The sequence below is a fragment of the Triticum dicoccoides genome, chromosome 4B (assembly GCF_002162155.2).
Source record: "Triticum dicoccoides isolate Atlit2015 ecotype Zavitan chromosome 4B, WEW_v2.0, whole genome shotgun sequence".
NCBI classification, from domain to species: Eukaryota; Viridiplantae; Streptophyta; class Magnoliopsida; order Poales; family Poaceae; genus Triticum; species Triticum dicoccoides.
Genome location: NC_041387.1, coordinates 406,712,625 through 406,719,539, shown reverse-complemented (window position 1 = coordinate 406,719,539; position 6,915 = coordinate 406,712,625).

The following is a 6,915-nucleotide window of genomic DNA, read 5'->3' as shown; positions in this document are numbered from 1 at the left end:
CGGTTTACTACATGGCATGCATGTCGTTCTAGGTTGAGAATTTAACTGGCTATATATATATGTGATGAACAGTACGCTAGCCTTTTAAAAATGTATACTTTTGTACAGTAGTACTCCACTATCGATGGATTGCACCATGGAGCAAAAATTTACATTTTAAAAAAAGGTGGTACATATAGAGAGCGCTCGTCGCCAAATTATGCATATAATACTATTAAAAAAGCTAGTACATGCTTAATTGGGGTGCTAAATTCTATTAAAGAAATACTAGTACTAGTATGTACATACTGAAGAGTTAAAGTAACGAGAAGAAACATAACATAGTTCTGCTGGGGGCTCAGCACAACACATCCCTCAAATTAAACTAAGAACACCTGAAATTAAACTATGCAACTAATCCGGTAGACACTGCATTAGAAGTTTAGAACCGCCATGAGCAACGACACTGCCACCTTACTCGGAGTCCTTGTCCACGTCCTCGACTTCGTCCTTGTCCCTCTTCCTCTTGGCCGATACTTCTTTGCTTGAACCACCAACTTGGTTGTTGCTCTTCATCCAACCCTTGTAGATATTGAAACAAAGGTAGCCATCCATTGCAGCGTAGTGGATGTGGTCTATATCTAGTACATTCCACTGCCATGCATGACGATGAAACGTGTAATGAGGTTTCTCCAGTTTGTGGTACGAAGGATGTACCATGGCTCCTGCCAGGGTCAGCATTGAGGGCTGACGAGAGGGCACCAGCCAATTCTTCTGGAGGTCGAAGGGGTTGCCTACAACGAGGCCTATCTGACACAGGACTTCTTTGTCGTTCTTAAAGTCTACAGTAACGAATTTGACTGTTTTGTCCTCAAGGAAGTTCTTAAAATCCTGGCACTCAACGTCGGCATGGCATATGTGGTAGACCAAGCAAACGTTATGTACACAAACCTGGATCACGGCGGGCTTCTTCCTCTCTTCGTCCTTTAGATCCTTCTCTCGTCCCACAACTGTGGTGTACTCAACATCTAGCCCAGCGACCCACTCATCATGTGAGTTTTCGAACATGCGTCTGAAGCGAGAAAGACATCCTTTCACCGTCGAGGAAGTACGGGTGTAGATGACGTCGAACTCATCGCAAGTGATGGTTCTAATCTTGTACTCACCGCCAAACGGGGAGATTTGGGACGCCATGGATTTGGGAGGAGGGTTAGGATTAGTGGAACTGCCGTAATGTGAATGGACGGGACGATTAGGAGCGAACCACCGTAGTATTAAAGGACGTGCAAGAAAGAGTAGGAGCGAACTGCCAGCATGTGAACGACAGGGTAGTGGCTTTCCATTCTCCCATGATAAGGGCTTCCGAGAGCCCTTGGATCTGAGATCAAACGGTTGCATGGCGTGATTTTAGACCTATGGGTGAATATCCTATCCTGGAGGGTTATTCTTAAAATTTTCAGCAACTTAGCATGCGACCGTTTGATCTCAGATCCAAGGGCTGCTAGCAGCCCGTATCATGGTCGTGCCTACCACCACCGTCGTGTCGCTCGCGTGGTCGCGCCCTTGGAGATTTAACATGGTGCGTTAGGCTATCTAATGTTGGCATGTCATACATAGTCATCACTTAGTCACTCATACTACAACAAGGTTGGCTATAAGTGTTTTTTACTCCTCTCTATCTCTTTCTTCATACTCCCTCCGTCCCATAATATAAGAACGTTTTTGACACTAGCTAGTGTAGTGTCAAAAACGTTCTTATATAATGGGACACGGGGAGTACTAGTATTTATTGCATTTGCCAAGGAGTGACCTCTTCCAATGAAATGGTGTTGCTAAGTTTGCTTCATTTAATTAGCTATAGACTCAAAATTGTCTTTTCACCTAGGTACACGCGCTTAGCACCGTTTCTTCCTTGGGTCACTAAACTAGTCTCTCTCTTCTTGATTAACTTGCCACATCAGAATTTATGCCTATGTGTCAAGCTTAAGCACCTGTAGGAGCAAGTAAGTACAATAGTGCGCTTTACATGGCATCTTTGCATATGTGGAGGAAAGAGAGGCAAGAAAAAAGTGGAGAAGTGGGCTCTCATGCAAGAGCCAGCCTCTACTACTACATGGTGGAGCATTGGGAGATGCACCTATATGGAGGTGGTCAGGAATCGGGAGACTCACGACGGTCGTAGCGCCGCAGTTAAAATGATAATGGCAAGTCAAATCACGGGGCCCCACCTGTCCAGCAGTTACGACCCTGTCAAATCACACAGCCCTATGTTTGCAGCAGCCTACTCCCTCGTCTTCTCGCGTCTCTGTTGAACCGACTAGGTGGAACTGTCCCGCCGCCTACCGGGCAGTAAAAGCCCCGCCCTCGACTTTTAAATAGTATACAGTATACTAATTTTGTATCCATGGATTGCACCCGTGCCATGGAGCAAAGCGTCTAGAAAATGGCGGTACACATGTACGGAGTATACAGCACGCACGTCGCGTTCGCGTCGCACCCCAGACGGTCGGTCGGTCTGGCACGCTGCTCTCCGAATGGAACACGGGTCATATTGCGTTCGCACACACATGTGGGACGGCAATTGAGAACCGACCATAGGCACACTCCCCGGGCCCGCAAGTCGGGTGACTTAATAGAAGAGGGAGACAAGCGAGAGTACTAGAGAAGTGTTGTACTACGTTGGTGCCTGGACAATCCCTGCAAGACACGGAAGACCAGTTCGTCCATGCATGTGACCAGACTCCAGCAGACACGCCTGGATTGGCTATCGTCTACATATCGTGCAGGCTGTGTTGTACATGGCTGTAGTTGTGGTGAGAAATCTAAAAAAAGGTTTCTTGTCATCTCGCAAAATTATGTGTCATGTGCTTCGGATCACTGCGAGGGTTAAACAGCGACAACTGAGTTGGGCTAGTCATTGGGGGCACATGCACTAACTTTGACTACTCGGCTGCCATCTAGGTCAAGCCAGCTATGTTAATTAGACATCTATTGACGGACCACTTTTCTACGAGTTTATCTTTAATTTGAGCTTTGTTCTCGTCTAGTTTGTCCGTCGGGATTCATGTTGTCTCCTTTGGGCAGTGAGGTTATGATTTCTTGTCATGTGGCAGTTTTTCGTGTTATATGTTATAATCCGGTGCTTCAGATCAAAATGACCACAACTGCGCCTCCGGGCCACGTGCATGAAGACTTCTCGACAGTCATTGACGAGGTCAAGCCGGCCTCGGTAGACAAAAGAAAACTAAGTACTACTCCACTATATAGGCAGGAGCCTCCGCGCTTGCTTGCTAGTGTTGCTCTCTTCACACCGTCTCGGCCTCTCCAGATCTAAACACGACAGCGGTGGCCACTCTCTCTCTCTCTCTGCTCACCACTGGTCACAAATCCAGCCGGATCCTCTCCGCCGGGGAAGGTGAGAAGGTGCAACGTTCACGCGGTCGTCCTCGGCGACGGCTCTTACCCACTGTTGGGCACGTCCCGATCAGCCTGCCTTGTTGTTCTCTCCCAAGCACCGCTGGCGAGGGAGGGCCTCCGACCTCTTCTTCCTCGCTGCCGTAGTGTGGGCAGATCCGGTCTCCCGCCGCCCACCTAGCGACATCCCGGCGACCATCAGGTACAACTTCCTTCAAAACCGGCCTTGCTCTACTTCCCGAGCTCCTGACATTGCTGCATTTGTAACTTTTACTATTTCTCAGGCCCCCTCGTAGATAGGATCGATCGGCTGTTCAAAAACAACCTAATTTTTTTATGTTTAAGAGGTAAAACTAGTTCATGCACTCAAATCTAGTACTACTTGATTCAAACAAGGAAGAAAGGGGGTGGGGGTGGGGGAGGATTTGTTACCTGAATCTAGGACTTGGTCGAAAGAGGAAATAATGGGGGCAAAAAGTAGCAAAGACTGGCTATCCAACTGGTCTCTAGGTCTAATAGGGAAATAAAGGGAAATGCAGTACAAACTCAATATAAACCCGATCTATTGGTTGAAAAAGGAAAGAAAGTGGGGACTGGGGGACAAGTCAAGAGTAAGTCCAACACTAGATTTGCTAGCCTCACACAGTATAAGGTGACTATACCGAACAAAAATGGGACCAACCTGTCGGGGAAGCTGATCCACGAACACCTATGGGACCGGCGGACCGTGCCCCTTTCGGTTCGGCGGAGGGGCGGAGATCGCACGAAGAGCGGTTCGAGGCGAAGCACACGAGCAGTTTACCCAGCTTCGAAGCTCTCCGGAGAGATAACACTCCTACTGCTGCATGTCTGAGTGTATTGAGTTCTTGCTCGGGAGAGCTGAGTGCTACAGTACACACTAGCTGCTAACGAGACCGAGCGTGAGTGTTTTTCTGCCTTCGAACCCCCTCTCCACGTTGCGCATGGGCCTCCTTTTATATGCTAAAGGGGTCACCGACAGGTGGCAACGTAGATAAGAGTAAAAATGGAAAAGGGAATTGCGGTTGGTACAACTACCTGTACAGTGTATCATACCTAACCCTGACGGCAGGGGACAAAGGCATTAAATGCCCGTCTGCGTCGCCCAAATAGTGCAAAAAGGGACCGTCAAGGACGCCACTGCTTGCCACGATGGCAGTCTTGTCAGTGTCGCTTGCCACCGCGCACCGCTGGCTGCACAGCCTCTTGCCACGTGCGCCTGGAAAGGCCCAGGGCGACACGTTGGTGGATGTGCTGGAGCGCGGGTACAGAGTGGTAGCTTGCCGTGGCAAGCGCCTTGCCGCGGTCGTTGTCTTGTCGCGTCTGGAAACTTGTCGCTCACCGGGCCTCGCCGGGACACGTGGCGCGTCGCGGCAAGTTCCTTGAGATGCCTTGGTTGGCCTTCCCGGCAAGCTCCTCTTGTCGGGGCCTTGTCTCCTTGGCTTGAATACTTTGTTCTTGAATGGCTCCAAAGGAACCACGGAGGACCTTGGCGGTCACCCGGCAAGCCTTGCCGTGGGGTGCTGCAACTGCCCGTGCACAAGTTCGGGATACTAGGGTACCCCTACTCTAGTACATCGACAGGAGCCCCCGGGCCTGGGCCACACACGGTGCCGAGCGCTGTTGGGCCAGGCCCAAAACAGGGCACGGGCACACGCGGCCTGGGTTACGCTGTATCTCACTCCGTATCCACTGCACCCTCCCCGAACGGCACGCGTCGAATGCGGCGTCGTGGGAGAGATCGTGGGTGGTTTCTTTATTCGGAAAGACGGAACGCCCGCCCCCTCCCTCTTTATAAGCAGGGGAAACAGGGGCAGTTCGCCCATCTCGCCGGTTGCTACTCCAATCTCAGAAATCTCCGCCGCTCCCCCTTCTTCCCAAAGCTGAAAGAGAGCAGCGCTCCGCCCCCCATCGCCACCAGCACCACCAACGCCGTCGATCTCTCTCACCACCTCCGCCATGGCTCCGAAAGCCGACAAGGGGAAGGTCGTGAAGTCGGCCGAGGCGCAGCGGCTCGCTGCGCTGCGAAAGGAGCGGGCAATCTCCCCCCCCCCAGCTCGCCGCGAAGGAGCTGAGGGAGTACTACTACCTCTTCTGGTCGACAGAGACGCAAGTGCATCCGCGTATGAAGGTACTCCCAGCTGCCGCTTCGGAACTGGCTCCGAATGGATACCCTTTCTTCGCGCTGTTCTTCTACTGCGGGCTCTGCCCGCCTTTCTCTGAATTTTTCTGCGATATTATGAACACCTACGGGTTCCGCCTCCTTGACTTCACCCCCAATGCCGTTCTGACCATGGCAGTTTTCGCACATCTCTGCGAAAACTTTGTCGAAGTCCATCCAAATGTAGCTCTTTTTCGCCACTTCTTTATGCCCCGAGTTGAGAGAGGGGAGCCTTTATCCGGCGGAATCGCCTGGATCTCGAGAGCTGGCAAGAAGGAAGCTTGTCTGGAGGGAGAGCTCCGCAGCAAGTGGGAGGAATGGAGAGCAGAATGGTGCTGGATTGTCGAGGAGAACCCGCAGCCATTTACCGCCCAGCGCCAAGCCCCAATAGCGCGCAGCAATGATTGGAGCAACGTGGCCCCGGAAGACGATAGGCTGAAGATTGCCGTCACCCGGATCCTACGCCTCCGGCTTGCCGGGCTCACCGTAGGCGCCGTTGGCGCAGATTTTCTTCGCCGCCACATCGCCCCCCTGCAGGAGAGCAGGAGACCTGCCTGGGAGTTCCAGAACGCGATGGATATCATGAGGCTGCGCCCGGGCCTCAACTTCAACTTCACTGTCCTGGAACTGGACGCGATGATCCTGGAACTGTTCAAGCGCGATCCTCAGCATCCCGAAGCGTTCATGTTGCCGAGGGGTGTCGTTCCGCTGTGCAACAACTCCTCGCTCGACCGCATCCGTGCAATGATGCCACTGTGCGATTCGCATGAAATTGTCCCAACTTGGCAAGAGCCTGCAGACGATGTTGTGCGGGATTTCTTTGACGGCTTGGTAGAAGTGTCGGTCCGCTCCGATGAACAGAAGAGCCTTACTCGCGACACCACCGATGCGGAGATGCAGCGCATCGCCACTAGGCTGGAAGAGGCGGCGGCAGCCGCTGCCGCGGGTGAGTTTGGATTCACCGTGGAGGAGGCAGAGGCAGCAGAGGCGGCAAGCCTTGCCGAGCGAGAGGAGCTTGCCGGTGAAGGAGAGCTTGTCGGGCCTGAAGCTGAGTCGAGCGAGCCCGGCGAGGGAGAGCTTGTCGGGCCCGAACCTTTAGACAGCTCGCCGCAAGCGGAGCCTCCAGCTTTGCCAAGAAGGCGTCTCCGCAAGGCCGTGGACGTAGCGGGGAGGCAGACGAGTCAACAGCCGCCGTGCCGCGCGACACTCTCTACCGCGGCAAGCACTGTTGCCGCGGGAGCGCCTCACGCCACTGCGGCAACTGGAGTTGGGGTCTTCCCGGTCCACCGCTACTGCTCCTGCCAAGCAGACAAGGGAACCTAATCCTCCGCCTCGTCGCACCA